Source organism: Gadus macrocephalus, chromosome 4, assembly GCF_031168955.1.
Source record: "Gadus macrocephalus chromosome 4, ASM3116895v1".
Classification (NCBI taxonomy): Eukaryota; Metazoa; Chordata; class Actinopteri; order Gadiformes; family Gadidae; genus Gadus; species Gadus macrocephalus.
Window position 1 is genome coordinate 15,815,515 of NC_082385.1, and position 19,854 is coordinate 15,835,368.

The following is a 19,854-nucleotide window of genomic DNA, read 5'->3' on the forward strand; positions in this document are numbered from 1 at the left end:
GCAGCACCAGGACGTCTCAGGATGTACTTCACACACAATTACGTTCAAAAGCATGATGGCAACCAAGCATGCAAGCTGTCAGTTCTGCCCGTCCTCTCACTCATGAGCCGGGAAGGAAATACGAGGGAGGAGCAGGAAAAAAAGATATGACAACCCACCAGCCCACAGTTTGGCCTGCTCTTCATCACACAACAAAACGCTTTGACCTTGTTTTGCAGGTGGTCTGAGGGCAGGCTGACAGCCCAAACCAAACCCCTGATTTATTTTATTCTTATCCTAAAGAGGCAACTTATCATAATTATTTTAATAAGATTGATCCATTCTTTCCCAGTGTTATTATCCTAATGCTGTCATGTGCTTGTTTTCATCTCGTTAATTTAATTTACTTTACAACAAACGTGTGGACGGGTTAATCTGGGAATAACCCTTAATCTTACTAGTTTTCCTTCTCTTCCTGTTCTTATTGATCTATTTTCCAATGTGTTCATTGAGACAGAGTATTTACCCACCTTCCTCATTGTGCTCTGCAGCTCAGACCTGAAAACAACAGCGACAGCGTGAGGGTGACGCGTCTACCAATGAAAACACAGCGATAAACCGCGTTGCGTCGCGCCTCGCCGCACTGTCCTCCGCGTCCTGGTGCTAGAAGAGCTATGGTAGCGACAGAGCGCTAGGAGCCGGCGCCAGACCCATTCACTCTGCTAATGATCTCCCCCCCCCTCTCCTCCCCTCCCACCATCTGTTCCTCCAGACAAGTTCCTTGGGAACCAGATCAACAGCTACGGCCACTTCATCTACTTCACCTTCACCTCCGAGACGCCCGATCTGCTTCCCGGCCGCGTCACGGTGTTGCTGGAGGGGGGCGGGGTGGACGGGGGGCCCCTCCGCCTGTCGGCCGACTTCCCCCCACTAACGCCGCCATCGTCATCATCTTCATCATCGCTTGGCAGAGCACCCGTGCACACCTTTGCGGTCAGGTATGTGGACGGTTGGTCGTGCGTATGTGTGCACGGTGTGTGCTCAAGCGGTTGTGTGTGTTTGCACGGTGTGCATGCACGTGTGTGTGTGTGTGTGTGTGCACGGTGTGCGTGCATGTGTGTGTGTGTGTGTGTGTGTGTTTGTGTGGTATGTGTGAGTCATCAGGGGTTTTCATAAGGGAGGAATGCAGCGGGGGGGGGGGGGGGGGGGGGGGGGTGCGAGATTGAGGCAGGAAAAAGGAAATTGAAATCGGAAATAAAAAAACAAGGTGCAGCATTTCATATTTTTGTGTACATAGCTATCAGGGGGAGAGATCCATTAGTCTGCTGCTGGGCGGGGCTGGGAGAGCAGGAGGAGGGAGAGTGGGTGGTGTGAGGACAGGGGGTCCGTCATCAGAGGTGGGGTCTAGCAGATGTTTGATAGAGCACTGGACCGTATCATAGGAACAACAATGGGGCTGGGGGGGGATCAGATTGACTACGTCTGGATAAGGTCACCTAGGGACGAGGTTGCCATGGCACCACCAGCTGGAGGTGGTGGGGGTGGTTGGTGTGGTGGGGGGTTGTGGTGGTGAGGGGTGGGGAGAGCGCGGGAGAGAGAGAGAGAGAGAGAGAGAGAGAGAGAGAGAGAGAGAGAGAGAGAGAGAGAGAGAGAGAGAGAGACCCTGGAGATCGTCATACCTACAGGGCAGGGAACACCTGGATCTGAAGGCCTCCACATGCTCAGAGTGACACAGCAGGGAAACCAGCACCACCAGCACCACTGTACAGCACATATACTCACACACACACACGCACAAAGACACGCATACAAATAGACATGCATGCACATCTGAGTGCCTGTATGTGTATGTGTGTGTGTCTGTCTATATACATAGTCATCAACATTTACTTGAAGGACTGGCTAAACTGCTGTTGACTATCCAGCATTCTTACAGTTTATAGCATAGAGCACAGCTTACCTTGGCTTAGTTTACTCTTGGCTCATTACTGCGGTCAATCATTTTTATCACCAGAAGGACGTCCTTGCATTGCATTATGCTCATTGCTGAATAATTTGTGTTGTAGGATATAGGTAATGAGATGTGTAGTAACAGGCCGTTCAAGTGCTGATACCGAGTCTTAAAGGTTTTTTATCAAGCAGGCAGTCGTGCAGCCTGCGTGGGGATCGATGCCTGATGCCATTTGATTACACATCTCGGTTATCTGCCGTCTTTAATTAGAACTGTGAGGATATCGTTGCCCGGTCACTGAGGTCCCTGGTGTGGTTTTCACTGACGTAGAGCTTGGGTGGTCCGCGAAGAATATCACGTTTGAGGATGATGCTTGTTTTCCCAGCCTAATAGGGAAGCCCCTACTGCGATACGACATCATGTATCACCCAGCTTGGTTTAATAATGGGATAGCTCCATAAAGGCATTCAGGCTTTTATGTCTGTAGAGCAAACCGTTGCTATGGACAACACATGGTTGCTATGGATACTATGTCCAAGCGCAGAATCCTAAAAAGATTTATCAATAAGAAGATAAGTATTTCACAATACTTGTCTTATCAGGACTCCTGAATCGAGTTTACTTTGCGATAGCGACCAGCTGTCTACATCGTCTCTTTGAGAACATCCCTGTGAACCCCGAGCCATCGCCCATACATGACACGTGCAAAGCTCTTGCATGTCCATGGTTTTATCTACATAGACGTGGGAGGGGGGGGGGGGGGGGGTGGGGGGTTGGCTGTCACCGCTCTGGGGGGCCGTCGGCCCCATATGTGTACACATCTTTTATTTTTCACTTCCAGGAAAGTGCCTTCTGGCTTCAGTGACAGCCTGTCTTTCTGTTCCCACTGGTGAATTCACACAGCTAATGAGTCGTCGTCCCCCCAACCCCCCAATACCTCCCAGCCGCCATGACACTGGGCGGAAGAGGAAGAGGGAGGAAGAGGAAGAGGAGGAAGAGGAGGAGGGAGTAAGAGAGTGAAGAGCAGGAGGAGGAAAAGGAGGGGGAGAAGGAGCAGGGGTAAGAGGGAGGAAGAGGTGGATGAGGAGGGGGAGGAGGAGGAAGATGAGGATGACGGAAGAGGGAGGCAGAGGAGGAGAAGGAGGAAGAGGGAGGAGGAGAAGGAGAAAGAGGGAGGAAGAGGAGGAGGAGGGAGGATGCGGAGGAGGAGAAGGATGGAGGAAGAGGGAGGAGGAGGGAGGAAGAGGAGGAGGAGGAGAAGGGCCCCACTTGGTTTCTCCCTCTCTCAGTCTAAGTGCACCAGGGCCCCCGGGGACAATGACTGTCATTAAGGACCCTCTCTCGGGGAAGAGCTCTACCGATGTTATTAGAGGGCCTCGGATCCTCCGGTGTCACAGACACACGCAGCTACGTACAGCGCACACACACACGCACATTTCCTCACACACACACACACACACTATATATAGACATGCATACACATCTGAGTGTCCGTGTGTGTATGTGTGTTTGTCTGTCTATATATATAGTCATCAGCACGCACTCGTATGATTGGCTGTTAGGGGACGTGATTCAAACTTACCCTGCAATTTTGTTCTCATTACATATATGAGACCGAACTCATTCACAAACTATACTGAAAACCTCACACATAATCAAGTGAATACTTCCATCGTATAATGTAAAATGTTACTTTATTTGTATACAATATGAAAGCATTTCAGCTTTATCTTTCAATTGTTAGTGTGAAAGCCTTTAAATCATTAATTTAAAGGGTTTTCACAATACTTCCGCTGAACATATGAGCCATTTCAGTAGCGTGTTGGAAAGCTTTTCGTACGAGGTATTCAGGTATATAGTGTACATGGCTCATTCTGTAGTAACTTGAAAGCACCTCACTTCGTGTATGTTTTTTGTGCTGGAGGTTTTGAGTATAGTGTGTGTATAATGAGTTTGTACAAAAGTGTATTTATTTATACATGCAAGTTGGGTTGGAATAATGTATTTTATGGCCTAAAAGACCTTCCCACACGTACACACTCATTCAACCAACGAACCAGATATATACATACATTCAGATGTGTACGCACATCTGGGAGTGTGTTTAGTTGCTAAACAGGTGACATCAAAACTAGAGACATGAAAGAATTATGCACAGACTTACATAGATTAAGTACACAATTCATTTCTACATCACTAAGAGGATATTGACTTCCTCTTTCTCACAAACATCTTTTCATTTTCCTATCTGTTTAATGTGTGTGTGTGTGTGTGTGTGTGTGTGTGTCTGTGTGTGTGTGTGTGTGTGTGTGTGTGTGTGTGTGTGTGTGTGTGTGTGTGTGTGTGTGTGTGTGTGTGTGTGTGTGTGTGTGTGTGTGTGTGTGTGTGTGTGTGTGTGTGTGTGTGTGCCACTGTGTGTGAGCCAGTGTGTGTGGCCGGCCCTCTGTGGGTCTCCTTCCCCTGTTGATCTCTCCTCATCCTCTACAGAGCTTAATTACAGCGCCACTGGGCTCCGCCCTCCTCGGCTCTGCTCGCCGCTGATTAAAAGTGACACAAGCGCCGCATAAAGAAAAGCAAGGAGCGCCAGTTTGTTCACTGTCAGCCGCGGCCCCGCTTATCGCCGTCCGGCCAGCTCCATTACCAAGGCTACTGGAACCCCCAGTTTGTCACCGCGCTGCCCGGGTGTCACCCACCCCCACACGTCTCAGGGTGGAGCACGGAGGGACGAGGGGGAGGGAGGTGGAGGGGGTGGAGGAAGGGAGGGGGGAGGTGGTGGCGGGAGGGAGGGGGAGAGTGGGGTACGTTGAAGGAGGAAGAGAGGCGGAGGTGCTGGGAGGGAGGGAGAGATGGGGGGGATTGGAGGGTGGGATGGAGAGAGGGGGAGGTGGTGGAGGGAGGGAGGGAGAGAGGGGGAGGTGGTGGAGGGAGGGAGGGAGAGAGGGGGAGGTGGTGGAGGGAGGGAGGGAGGGAGAGAGGGGGAGGTGGTGGAGGGAGGGAGGGAGAGAGGGGGAGGTGGTGGAGGGAGGGAGGGAGAGAGGGGGAGGTGGTGGAGGGAGGGAGGGAGAGAGGGGGGAGGTGGTGGAGGGAGGGAGGGAGGAGAGAGGGGGAGGTGGTGGAGGGAGGGAGAGAGGGGGAGGTGGTTGAGGGAGGGAGAGAGGGGCAGGTGGTTGAGGGAGAGAGGGGGAGGTGGTGGAGGGAGGGGGGGAGAGAGGGGGAGGTGGAGGTGGGAGGGAGGGAGAGAGGGGGAGGTGGTGGAGGGAGGGAGGGAGAGAGGGGGAGGTGGTGGAGGGAGGGAGGGAGAGAGGGGGAGGTGGTGGAGGGAGGGAGGGAGAGAGGGGGAGGTGGTGGACGGAGAGGGGGGGAGTAGGTGGAGGGAGGAGGGGGCCGGAGGAGGACTTCGATGGAGGGGGAGTGGTGAAGGGTGGGAGACAAGGTGGAGGAAGGGTGGAGGAGGTGGAAGAAGGGAAGAGAATATGGATAGAGGTAAAGAGGAGGTTGAGGCAGGGAGGAGGAGGGGAGGAGGAAGGAGGGAGGGACAGGACAGGGCGTAGCTTCCCAGGGAGTACAAGCAATGCTGATGAATCAGAGACACCGCACATTAACCTACGATGCAATTTCAGCCTACCATGGCAAGCGCACGGACACAGGGGGGAGTGTGTGAGCGTGGAGATGCACACGCACACACATATATACACACAGGCACACACGTAAATACACACACACACACACACACACACACACACGCAGTCACACACGTGCACATACACACGTATTGCTCACACGCGCACACCGAGAGACACATGGGTGGGCACACAGACACACACACACAGATCTGCACACGCACACACTGCGTTACAAATATGCATTCATTATACACACATCCTCACACAGTTAAATAAAGTTTCAGCATTTGCGAAACAAATTAATTCGCTCTCTCTCTCTCTGCCCTCAGTATTAGTATCATAACAGCATAGCCGCTGCTTAGCATGCATGAGAGCAGACGATCACCTTAGTCAATATGGCTGGGAAGTGAACTTCTAGTGTGGAAATATTTCAATGTAATCCGTTGTTTTTCTCTCCCCAGGCTTCATGAGGAGGAGGTGTTCAGGCCCACCGTTTCCTCCTTTCAGTTCCGCCATCTTCTTCACAACCTGACAGCCTTCAAGATCAGCAACGCAGGAGGACACAATTGTGGGTCTATGCCTTCCCTGTGGTGTGTGTGTGTGTGTGTGTGTGTGTGTGTGTGTGTGTGTGTGTGTGTGTGTGTGTGTGTGTGTGTGTGTGTGTGTGTGTGTGTGTGTGTGTGTGTGTGTGTGTGTGTCTGGGGGTTTGTTTGTGTGCTGGGCCAGTGGACTGGAGTGTGCGTTGTTAATGTTAGGCGCCTATAAAGTCTATGTTTTAAAAGAGGCACAAAAATGACAAAATGCAACTCAGGAAATCGATTATTGATGATACTTCACATATATTAACTCTTAAGTTTAGCCCCTTTATTCAAGGAACAAGCTTTAGCACAAATGGTGTTTTTTACAATCTTTTTTCTACTAAAATCATTTACCTAGTTTTGTGACATGGTTTGAGCATAACTTTTAATCGTTTGCCACCGCTTTGTTCCCGATGTGAGGCTGAAGCACCACATGTGAAGCAGGTCTGTCCTGATGATGAATTACAGGAGTCATGGAGATGGGTTCCTTGGCAGAGGTCGCCCCTCTACTGAGACTCCTGAACTGCCAAACAATCTGTCCTCAATGAACGTCTCCAATAGACGCTTCTCTCATCCAAAACGATTTGGCCAAAAAGTTAGAATCATTTAAAATAAACGAGACAGTCCGTTAGTTATTTAAGACATTTAGTTCTTATCTCAATTTTCTTGTGTCTAAATGCCTCTTAACCGTTGAAAGAAACTCTGTTGCATTCATTACCTCCCACAGTTTTTACTCTTGTTATTTTCAGAGTTTATGCCGAATCAGACTATTTAAACATCTTTGATTTTAAACTAGAATAGCTCCTGCCTTTATCGAAAGCCGTCCACGTTGCTCGGCAGCGAGGAGGGGAATTACGTGGGATTAAACCGCCGAGATGACTGAACAGCTGGCGAAAATATCTAATTAGAGGTTCAACGCGGCTGAGTCTTACGTTGAGCGTGCACACTCCTGTGAGCGTGCACGAGGCTCACAGAACAATCCTCCACTACCCGGACAGAACCGGAAGCAGCTCAGCAAGCACATACCTCTCGTACGCTTTTTCTACCCGGAACTACACGCCTGTGCGTTTCAGTTTCATAGGTAAACACCCTGCTAATGATTGTGTTGGGGCCCCAGCGAGCTCCTACACTTATTATACGATGGGTTTCGGAGCAGGCTGCACTGCAGAAATTAATGTACGTTTCCCCTAAACCTTTCTCTTCAACTCATCTCTCCCTTAACCCCAATCCGTTTTTTTACTTTTTGATGGCTTTTTTTTTGTTTCCAGATACACGTTTTGTATCGAAGGCTATCTATTTCATAGACTAAGATAGTCTAGTAATAGTGTGGAAAGTCTGGGCTTTTCACTTTGCTTTCATTTCTTATTCCTCCACCTTCCTGCCCCAATAAAGAGGGAGCGGAGTTCCTCAGACAAAAGAGCCAATCCTTTGGAGGCTTTCGAGGAACTGTAAGAAACGGCTTCAAGTGAATCGCTCCGCAGCGCCAGAAGCCACTTTAAAGCCTTCTCCCAAACCAAGAGAGACCTCCGCGCGGAAGGAAATTAAAATCACAAACGGTCTAATGAGGTTTCTGAAGAGTGAGTCGGTGAGACTTCTCAGTGAGTTACCAGCCGCAGAATTAATTTAAATTCAGAGTTCAGCGTCTGCTTTTAATTGCTCACAAACCACCTCATTGGCAAAGCTACCATCATGACAGCAGGTTGAGCAGCGGAGGGGTTGCAGATCAGAGACGAACAGGACAGACACACCGCCATTAGGACCTGGTCAGGGTCAAGGTCAATTTCACTCCCCCCCCCCCCCCACACACACACACACAATCACACGCCCACACGCGTGCACCTGCAAACACACACTTATTCTCTGGATCAGTCTAAGACTCCCGAATTAAACTTCATAGATAGATACGTTAGTATTCTATATGTCGTGTGCCCTGCCTCTGTGTGTGTCAAGAAAACCCAATAAAACGTGCATGCTCACACACATAAAGACATAGGCAAACACACACACAGGCAAACATGGAGATCTACACACTTACAGGCACACATACACAGGCAGACATAGACGGATGCATTCAAACACAGATAAAAGGCACATATATGCACACAGACATACTTACGGACAAAAAGACTCACTCACTCACTCACACACACTCACAGACACACAGTGAGGCATGTGTCGGACACAGCCTGGAGGAGCTGAGGGCCGTGCAGATTACAACTTGTGTTGTGTTGTGTTGTGTATTTGTTCGCAAGCTCTCTGGTTGAGTGAGGTGTAGTTCTCTGCTTCATCACTATTCATGAGGGATGAGGGAGGGATGAGGCGGACCCCAGGGAACTCACATCTCTGACATCCTGCATCTGCTAGTCTCTCTCTCTCTCTCTCTCTCTCTCTCTCTCTCTCTCTCTCTCTCTCTCTCTCTCTCTGTCTCCCTCTCTCTCTCTCTCTCTCTCTCTCTCTCTCTCTCTCTCTCTCTCTCTCTCTCGCTCTCTCTCTCTCTCTCCTTCTCTCCTCTATCACCCTCCCTCTCCATCTCTCCTATCTCTCGCTGTCTATCTCTCTCTCTTTCTCGCCCCACTGTTGCAGTGCTTCATTCACTGCCTATATCAAAGCTGTTCTGTCCAGAAACAGTGTGTGTGTGTGTTGGGGGGGAAGGGTGGGATATAATGTGTCTTTGTGTGTGTATGTGTTTGTGTAATTGGATTGTTTAGTTTTGCTTTTAGCGTTGATACTGCTGTTTGTAGATATTTGTTTGTAGCTGTTATTCGAGGGTAACTGTTATTTTTGTGTCTGTTAAATTAGTTGTTAAGTCAAGCTGTACAAGCAAACAAATTAAACAAACTGGGACAAATACTTAAACGCTCTTCTAACAATAAACATCACCGCCCATTCCTCCCACACACACTCACCTGGGTGTACACACACACACGCGCACACACACACACACACACACACACACACACACACACACACACCACACACACACACACACACACACACACACAGACCCCAAGCGCAACAGGGATACATTACCCCCAGACAGGCCTGTACAAAACCATCTATTATTAGTCTCTACCTCTCGTCTCCAGCGAGAGCTCCTCTGGTCTGACTCCCATGTGGTTCTCTCCACCACCTCCACCCGCCCACCCCGCCCCTCACCCCACCCCCTGCAGACACCTCCCAGCTCTCTGGAGTACGGCTGGCCTCGGCTGCCATCCCCTCCTCGTCCTCCCCCTCCCCCCTGGCTCCGGCCCCCTGGGTGGAGGTGTGCTCCTGTCCCCGGGGCTTCGCCGGCCGGCTCTGTGAGTCCTGTGCGCCGGGCTTCACCAGGGAGACCCCCCGCGGCGGCCCGCTGGCGCCCTGCGTCCCCTGCACCTGCCACCAGCACGGACCCTGCCACCCAGAGACTGGTGAGCCCCGCCGCTGCACCGCCGTGTCTGTGTGTGTGTGTGTGTGTGTGTGTGTGTGTGTGTGTGTGTGTGTGTGTGTGTGTGTGTGTGTGTGTGTGTGTGTGTGTGTGTGTGTGTGTGTGTGTGTGTGTGTGTGTGTGTGTGTGTGTGTGTGTCTGGTGTGGTGTGTGTGGGTGGTGTTGTGAGTTTGCGTAAGTGCAGGTGTGTAGGTGCTTGCATTTGTTTCCGAGCATCAGGTGTGTGTGTGTCTGTGTCTGTGCATGTGTGTTTGCTTTTGTGTTTGTGTGTGTGTATGAGAGTGCATGTGTTGCAGTGTTGAGTCTATGTGTATGTCATTTCTTAAGCAGTGTATTTCTTAAGAAATGATGCGGAAAGGCCGTGATGGAGAAATGCAACGATGGGGAAAATGTACTTCTTCTAAAATGTTCCATTTCCGAGTTAGACGCTTGAATTAGATTCTATATATGGAGGTCTTCTCCGCCATGAACCAGCATGGGTTTCCTGAAATGTCCATGAATATTGTTAGGAAAGATCTGCACTGATGAAAGCATAAAATAATAAGGCGATATAAAGTACTAAAATATATATACACAGTGAGCATCTCTGTAATCAGAAAACCTCTCCAAGTGTGTGCAGACGAAAGCTCATAATAAAAAGCAAGTTATCTTGTGTGGCTTCTGAAGAGATGTCTGTTGAATAATGCCTGATTGAAATCCTTTATTCAAATAATGAACAGGTGAGGAAAGCAATAAAAAAGGGCTGTTATTTTATGCGTTTAAATGATTGATTAAAATTGTTTAAATTAATTATTTAACACTTAAATTAAGGCCAAGCTATCATCCCCATCATAAAGGTGCCCTATATTACCACCAGGTTTTACGTTGATGAGCCATCACAAACCATTACACAATCCTCCCTCCAGTGACATCACATGTGTGATAGATCCGTCAACTGTGATGTCACCAGAGGGTAGAATGTGTGACGGCTTGTATTAGCGAATCAAAAACTCGGTGGTAAAATAGTGCACCATTAATGTAGAGATAGCAGTCCCTCTCTTTTCAAGGTTTAATCTCTCTCCAACAAAACACGTATCACATCAAACGTCAAACCATCCTAGTCATTTAACACATGTGAGAAAGACTTTGTTACACTGCCTATAAATGCCTGCAGCAGCAGAAGCTGCCGTGTTCGGCTGCCTTATCTATCATACCTGACTGCAACACATAAACTACACTCCACTTCTCCTCTGCTGAAGTGATTTCATGCCTCCTACACAAAATAATTTATTGGGGCTTAGCAAGGGCAATCCTATTAGTAATAGCAATATAAAAAAAAGACAATATTGTCGTAATAAAGTTCATCACATGCAGTTTTATGCTGCATAGGAAATGAAATGCTTTAACTTAATAGGTAGGATGTTTCTTCCGCCTCACCAGTACTTCTATATGTGGTATATTTGAATTGCTCTTTGTGATATTTAAAGGCAACCATTTCTGGAATTTAGTAAGCAGGTGATGCTGAACTGAGATCCAAAATGGTACGATTTTTGGGAATAATAATGAAAAGTGGTTACGGCTGAGTAAAGGGTTTCCCCGTGGTGGGGAACATGTTGTTTGACTGAATCGCTGATATCGCTGGGTTCTGACAGCTTTTAATGGATATTAAAGGATTTAAAATCTTGCTTATGTCCCGGCCTCTTATTAACTGTGTCATGTCGCTTTTTCTCAGCGAACATCAAAGTCACTCTAAAGGAGTGAGACCCACCGCACCTTCCGGAAGAGTAAATTTAGACTTTGAGATTGTAAACATTCGGAGTAACCCTGGTGAATCACTGTACTTAATAGAAAATACTGACGCATGAATGTTGACTATCTTATCTCGCACCCCCTCTGATGACCCACTAGGGCTGTCACTTTTTCCAAAAATGAAATTCGAACGAATTTCGAATGTCCATAATTAATTCGAATACATTCGAATACATTCGACCCCCCCCCCATAGAACACGACAACAGTCTTGATTTTTTATGTTGCTCTCGTATACCTCACGTATACCTACTGAATTCATAACGGCACAGGAACACATCTTTGATAACACATTTGTAAACACAACAAGAGGAAGCTCCGACACACAAGTGCGGCTGTCTTTTACACATTAACAATAACTGCTCGGAGCGCGATATGCGGAGCGCATGTCGTCCATGGCACACACAGCCTATATAAACGAACAATCTGTGAGGCCGACCTCCAGTAAATTTAGACTTTGAGATTGTAAACATTTGGAGTAACCCTGGTGAATCACTGTACTTAATAGAAAATACTGACGCATGAATGTTGACTATCTTATCTCGCACCCCCTCTGATGACCCACTAGGGCTGTCACTTTTTCCAAAAATGAAATTCGAACGAATTTCGAATGTCCATAATTAATTCGAATACATTCGAATACATTCGACCCCCCCCCCCCCCCCCCCCCCATAGAACACAACAACAGTCTTGATTTTTTATGTTGCTCTCGTATACCTCACGTATACCTACTGAATTCATAACGGCACAGGATAAAAACACATCTTTGATAACACATTTGTAAACACAACAAGAGGAAGCTCCGACACACAAGTGCGGCTGTCTTTTACACATTAACAATAACTGCTCAGAGCGCGATATGCGGAGCGCATGTCGTCCATGGCACACACAGCCTATATAAACGAACAATCTGTGAGGCCGACCTCCAACACGGCATGCTGCTCTTTTTATTCCTTACGGAAAGAAAATTACAAGTAGTCTCGCAGCTCTCCGTTACCGTTGCAGCTGCTTGTGTCAGCCGTGCTGTATAAGTCCCCAAACAGGCTGCCCATCGCGCCCAGCGCAGCAGCGGACTTTTCTCCCTGTCGTGTGCGATCAGTGTCGGTCTCCGTTTCAGTGAGCTCGTGTGAGAGGCTTTCAGTCACGAGAAGTTTCTGTGCAGGGGAAAGGTGGACTAACCGGGAGAAGCGGGGATCCAGGAGGGCCGCTTTATTGAGGAGAAGCCACTCGCCGCTCTCTTCTTTATAGCGCATTTTTACAGTTCGAATGGAGAATTACACTTCGAATTCAAACTTTTCACCCCACCTTCGAACGAATATTCGAACTTCGAATAAAAAGTGACAGCCCTATGACCCACCCTGGATGATCACCTCTGGCCAACCTCTCATCAGCTCCCTCTCTGACTTCACCCTAGTAACAGAACAGACCGTTTCAGAACTCATCCGCAAAGCCAAAACCACCACCTGTCAGCTCGATCCTCTTCCCACCTCCCTTGTCAAAGCATGTCTTCCGTCCATCTCCCCCATGATCACCAACATAATTAACTCCTCCCTCACTACTGGTACTGTACCCCCCACTCTCAAGCTGTCTGCCATCACTCCCATCCTGAAAAAACCTGGTGCTGACCCAACTGACCTTAACCATTACCGGCCCATCTCCAATCTCCCTTTCATCTCCAAAACACTTGAAAGGGTGGTTGCCGCACAACTACAGTCCCACCTCGACACTAACAATCTCCACGAACCGTTCCAATCTGGCTTCCGTCCAAAACACAGCACTGAAACAGCCCTAGTCAAAATCACCAACGACCTCCTCCTTGCAGCCGACTCTTGTTTACTCACCATTCTCATCCTCCTCGATCTCAGCGCAGCATTCAACACCATCTCCCACCCTCTGCTCCTGGACCGCCTAGCTGGTATTGGGATCACTGGTGCTGCACTCTCCTGGTTTACATCCTACCTCACCGGCCGTCAACAATTTGTTCAACTAAGCAACCACAAGTCCGGGTGTTCAGGTCTCTCACTGGGTGTCCCCCAGGGGTCAGTCTTGGGTCCACTCCTCTTCACCACTTACCTCCTCCCGCTGGGCACACTCCTCCGTCACCATGGGGTCCATTTTCACTGCTACGCTGACGACACACAGGTCTACATCTCCACCAAACCCACCGCTGCCATCCCCCCCACTTCCCTCATCACGTGCCTGGAAGAGATCCGGAGCTGGTTGAGCAGGAACTTCCTGAAACTCAATGGAAACAAGACCGAGGCCCTGCTCATCGGATCCAAATCCACCCTCACTAAATCACAACACACCCCAGCTCCACTCATAATTACGCCGAGAGGACGTCGCCGACCGCCGCTGGGAGGACGCCGCCGACCGCCTCGCCGCCAGCCGCTGCTGCCAGCATGCCCATCGCTAGCCCACTCATTTGTCACATCACGCATAGACTACTGCAACGCCCTCCTCACCGGACTCCCCACCAAACTCATCAACAGACTGCAGATCATTCAGAACTCAGCCGCCCGGATCATCACCCGCACCAAATCATCTGACCACATCACCCCTGTCCTCATTCAACTTCACTGGCTCCCAGTACACTACCGCATCCAATACAAAACCCTACTCCTCACCTACAAAGCTCTCCACAACCTAGCCCCCAGTTATCTCTGCGACCTCCTCCAAGAATACACTCCCTCCCGCTCCCTCCGCTCAACCTCTGCTGGACTACTATGTATCCCCACATCACGACTCACTTCAATGGGTGCCCGGTCATTCAGCTGTTCAGCACCCAGGCTCTGGAACTCCCTCCCCCCACACATAAAACAGTCAGACACCATTACAACCTTCAAGTCACAACTCAAAACTCACCTGTTCAAACTCGCACACAACGTCTAACTGATCACTGTTTTGATTGTTTTTTTGTTTTGTTTTGTCTTGTTTTTGTTTTATTTATTTCTTATTGCTTATGTTTATTTATTTATTTATTTATCTTTTTCCACAATGTCTTGTTTTTTTTTAAAAAATTGTATGATGACTATATGCTCTGTAAGGTGACCTTGGGTGTTTTGAAAGGCGCCTCTAAATTAAATGTATTATTATTATTATCTTGTTTTCATGTAGCCACAGGAATTTGTTGACGGTCGCGGCCTAACCTTGTACAAAAGCTATAAGCTGCTACTGCGATTGTCAGGTTGATGCTTCCAAAATACTTTTAGACCCTGATAGTTCAGTGCCACATTTCATATTCAACGTTGCTCATTGTAATCAGAAACTTCCCGGCCTCTTCTATCATAAAAAAAGGAATCCAACATTTCCGTTGGTTGCAACAATGTTGTCCCACCTTTTTCGTAGAATGCTCAGCCCAAAATGCTTTTTTTTCCCGATAATGGACACCTCGAAGGGCATTATCCCGCTTATACCATGGTCACTTGCCAAAGAAAATAAATTAAGACCATATATTTTCATGCGTTTTACAATCCAAATATAAAGTTTTTCACAAGCCATAACTTTTGTTTCCCTGGTAACGCTTGAGGGTTTGACTAATGCCTGAAATAATCATTACCCTCCTGTCAGGTTCTTATGCAATGGAAACGTTGTTCACTCTTCCAGTAAATAGGACGGACCTTAACTACGACTTCCGCTCAGCTGTGAGTCAGAGAACTAACGTTATGCATTGTACATATTTATAATTCGAATTTTGTCCCAGCCTTTATACCACAGATACTCTAGGATCTATAGCATATAAACGCGTTGTCTGATTACAGTTTGATTCATTTTTCACAAATGACCAGCTCTCGTTTTGAAGACCGAATCCCCGCGCCATTCGTTTCAATGGGAATCACGACGGCCCATCCTTTCAACATAAAGTGTACATGTTGTAGCGCCGGGGTTATGTTTGTTGTTTTGTTATACGACTGCTATTGGTTGATGTGTTCCCATCATGCTTTGCGGTGCGGAAGTTAGGGGAGGAGTTAAAAAGACGTTGAGCTTTGTTGTGGTTACGGGGTGCTCGTTGAGCTTTGTTGTGGTTACGGGGTGCTCGTGGAGCTTTGTTGTGGTTACGGTGAACTCGGGATTTTTCAATAAAGTCACTGAAAGAATATAGCACGCCTCTGCTTTTGATATTCGCCACATTGGTGTCAGAAGTGGGATCTTATGACGGATTTTATATTTTTATATACGAAGATGGCGACGTCAAGAAGCTATTTAGCGAAGAAAATCCACAAGATTGAAGTTCTTCTTCAGCGTCTCGGCGAAGATCTTCCTGCGGAGGTGAGTGATCGACCCGACGGTGCTAGTGCTCCCCGCCGCCATGCAAGACGGTTGTCAGCCGAAGTTGAGCACGCTGACCGCCGACGAGTGACCAGCGCAGAGAGACTGCCACCACTGACCTACACCACTGAGGAGAGGGCGTCGCTGACCGCCGCCGTCAGCAGGACGCCGCTGACCGGAGCTGAGAGCTTACCGCTGCTCACCGCCGCCGTGGAGAGGACGTCGCGAACCGATGCGGAGAGCTCGCCGTCGATCGTCGCCGCCGAGAGGACGTCGCCGACCGCCGCTGGGAGGACGCCGCCGACCGCCTCGCCGCCAGCCGCTGCTGCCAGCATGCCCATCGCTAGCCCAGCACCACGGGACACCTTCAAGCTCCCACGATACACCGGCATTACAGCCCTGGAGCCGTACCTAGCGCAAGTTGGACTGGCTGCAGCGAATAACCAGTGGAACAACCAAGTCACTGCTGCCCACGTTGCTCTAGCACTAGAGGGGAAGGCGCAGCAGGTCTTGCTAGACCTTACGCCCACCGAGCGACTATACTACGCGATACTGGCGGCTGCGTTGGAATACGGGTTTCAAAGGACAACATGCGGGACCAGCTGACCCGCCGGCGCCGCCAAGAGGGTGAGACGCTGGGTACTTAAGCCGCAGATGTGCGCTTCTATGCATGTCGGGGCTACGCCAGGTTTGAGGAAGCAGCCCTTGAGGAGCTAGCCCTCGGCGCCTTCATCTATGGCCTCACACCAGAGAGACTGAAAGAACACTTCTGCATAATGGCACCGACCAGCCTCAACGCTGCGCTGGATGAAGCAGAGCGGGTGGAGGCTGTTATGATCCCATGCAAACGACCAGGTCCCCATGTGTGCCAGGCCGACGTCAGCGATGAAGAAGGGACTGCGAGGGAAGGGTCGTCTTCCAGGCTCGTCTATCGCCAACTCGACCAGACCGACTTCGACCAACCCACGGGTCCCGGGAACGCCGTTTCAACGACCCGTGCTGGCGCTGTGGAGAGGTGGGGCATTGGGCCCCGGACTGCCTCGCCCCCGCACCAAAACACCACAGAGCGCCACAGTCGGGAAACAAATGCGGGTAGGCACCCTGGGGAGTGCCTACCCATCCAACCGACCATAGACCCCATTGAGAACAACAACATGATTGGTAAAGTGGGCCATGCACACGGCCTCTACCTCCTCTGTTCCGTCAAGGGAAACCCCTGCTGGGCCCTCGTGGACACAGGCTCCACCATCTCCATTGTGCGCCCAGGGGTGCTTCCAGAGACAGGATGGACGCCCACCGACTGTAAGATCCGAACAGTGACCGGAGAACTAGCTGGGATGCTGGGGAAAATCCCGCTGCCAGTGAAGGTGGGGAAAACTGAAACCACCCACAAGTTTTGGATGGCCGAAATTCTAGACCCCTGCATCATCGGGCTGGATCTACTAACTCGTTGGGGGACTAGGGTGGATGTGTCAAGGAACACCATTCACTTCGGCACGGAGATGCCGACCCTCCAGCGCCGTCAAGGGGGGAAGATAGGGTGCACACAAGCCCAGCTGTGTTTACCAGGCGCCACACCATCCCCGCCGCCATCCCCTGCGACGACAACAGCGACCTCCGTGGAGGCTACGACTACTCAGCCCCCATTGTCAGATGTTGACAACGCGATCCACGAACTGTACCAGCGGAGCAGTGAAGGACTCGATGCTCAGCAGAGTCAACAGCTGCGAGACCTGCTCCAGCAGTTTACAGACATTTTTGCTGCACGAAATCAGGACTGCACCAAAACTAACCTGGTGCAGCACTCAATTGACACTGGCACGGCCCTGCCCATTACTGTACGTCCACACCAGGAGCGACCAAAGCAACGCTTTGGTCGCTCACAAAGTTTCGCTGCGAATTTTTCTGTTCGCTTTGGTCGCTCAAGTCGCTCATGACGTACAATTAAATTATGCAGACGCATTTAAAGGAGCCGTATGCGTTTAGTAGGCCCTACAGACAGCCATATCAAATAGTGAACTCTCCCATACACCTTGGCCATATTGCCGAGACGGTTTTGCTTGTTCGATAAAGTGCTTCGACAACAAGTAGGACAGGGATTCCCCCCAATATAAAAAAAATCCTAAAATGTAGGCTAATTACAACCGAGAACAAAAAACCCTGCATGCTGTAGTAGTTGAAATATGTTTCACTGATCTGGATCTGCAAATCATGATCTGCACTCATTCGTCGCATTCAAAACAAATAGTCATTGTCGCACATGGCTAATTTGAATACGTGCACAGGACTGGTTGGCTCCGCAAGGCAAATAATGGAACATATCTATATATCTAGGCCTTTCTGTCTATCTATCTATCAACGCGTGTCTAGTTTTAATGTGATGTATTGTGTGTATGTCCAGTCAGACTTGTTCTGTGTGGTCTTGTAGGCTACTGTCCTGTGTGGGCCGAACCACCTAAATGGATTCCCGACGATTTGTGTCGTTTGGTATTAATAAAGACTTGACTAGGCTATCTATCTATCGACTATTTAATTAACAATTATTCACCTCAGGCTCCGTGAATAGTGGGGAATAGAGGGATAAAAGGCAAGAGATATATCCCTTGTCATTTATCCCTCGTCTTGTCGATTTGTTTGTTTATGTGACGATTTTTTTTTGGTTTTGTTTAAAGCATGCTACACGCGATTGGTTGGTTAGATTGGTGGCATGTAGAGCAAATTAAAATAATTCCCGCTTAAATACGAACGTTCTAGATGTAGCCTATAAATACTCCCGCTTATCATCACTTGATATCCAAACCACTATGGCGTTTCGATCTCTGAACTGAAAAAGGGTGGGTTCGTACAACACCGGGTGCCCAGTTACAGCCGCGATTAATACTTCAGCCGACATTTTGTTCAGTGAGTGAATAAAGGTAGGTAGGAACCAAAGTGCCTGCCGATGTTCCCTGGGATCCACGCAAGCGAAGAGCGTCTACATTCCGATTGGCTGTCAGTGTTTGGCCGCTGAAGCGAATAATAGTCATTTGCATAAAGTTAAAAAGTTTTCAACTTCTTTTTGACGCTCTGGTCGCTCAACTTTGGCCGCTGGTAGCTTTGGTCGCTTTGGTCGCTCTTGCCCATAGAAAGTGAATGACTTCCGGCGATTTGGTCGCTCAATTCGCTTCTGGTGTGGACGTACAGTTAGACTGCGAGCCCGCCGACTAGGGTTCGCCAAACAAGAAGCAGCAGAGCAGATGATCGGGGAGATGGCTGAGGCGGGGGTGATAGAGCGATCCAATAGCCCCTGGGCTGCCCCTGCCCTCCTGGTCAAAAAGAAGGACGACACCTGGAGGTTCTGTGTGGACTATCGTCACTTGAACGATAGTCCACCAGAGCTGGCACCAGCTGGCACCAGATGCAAGACCCAAGACGGCTTTCACCATCGGCCAAGGGCTCTGGCAGTTCAGGGCGATGCCCTTTGGTCTCTGCAATGCTCCCGCCACGTTCGAGAGACTTATAGAGAGGGTTCTGGCTCATGTCCATGGAAAACAGTGTGTGGTCTACCTTGATGACCTTCTCGTCCACGCCAGGGACTTCGAGCTGGCCCTGCAGAACCTCTGCCAGGTCTTCCAAGCCATTCGGGGTGCAGGCCTGCGCCTACACCCCAAAAAGTGCAACCTACTGCAGCGCGAGACCAGGTTCCTGGGCCATGTGGTGGGGCCAGAAGGCGTGGCTATGGACCCTGCCAAGGTGGAGGCGGTGAGGAATTGGCCCATCCCCCGAAATGATGGTGAGGTGCGCAGCTTCCTGGGGCTCGCCTCATACTATCGACGGTTCGTCCGTGATTTTGCATCAATTGCCCCCCCCCCTCCCCCCCCCCTGCACCATCTCACGGACAAGGGGAGGGAGTTCAGCTGGGAGGACAACTGTGCAGCCGCCTTCGCCCAGCTCCGTGCTGCTCTGACAAACGCACCCATCCTGGCCCTTCCTGACCCTGGCCGCAGCTTCATAGTGGACACGGATGCCAATGACGTGGGACTGGGGGCAGTCCTGTCACAAGGGGGAGCAGGGGGCAAGAGGGTGGTGGCTTACTACAGTCGCTCCTTGTCTCGCCCCAAGCACAACTACTGTGTCACCCGACGTGAGCTCCTGGCGGTTGAGGCGGTTGAGGACGGACCACGCGTCCCTGACCTGGTTGCTCAGCTTCATGGAGCCTGATGGTCAGGTGGCCCGACGGATCGAGGCCCTACAGGACTACGATT

At 49.7% G+C, this 19,854-nt stretch overlaps 1 protein-coding gene across 1 annotated transcript in view; it reads left to right on the plus strand.

Moving 5' to 3' along the window:
- The first annotated feature begins 729 nt into the window (after positions 1 to 729).
- Positions 730 to 19,854, plus strand: part of LOC132456201 (laminin subunit gamma-3-like) — a 55,243-nt gene continuing 36,118 nt past the window's right edge. The window contains exons 1-3 of the mRNA XM_060050503.1: positions 730 to 977; positions 6,015 to 6,121; positions 9,302 to 9,538. The gene's annotated coding sequence lies outside the window, so the exon portion shown is untranslated. The remainder of the gene's footprint in view (positions 978 to 6,014; positions 6,122 to 9,301; positions 9,539 to 19,854) is intronic.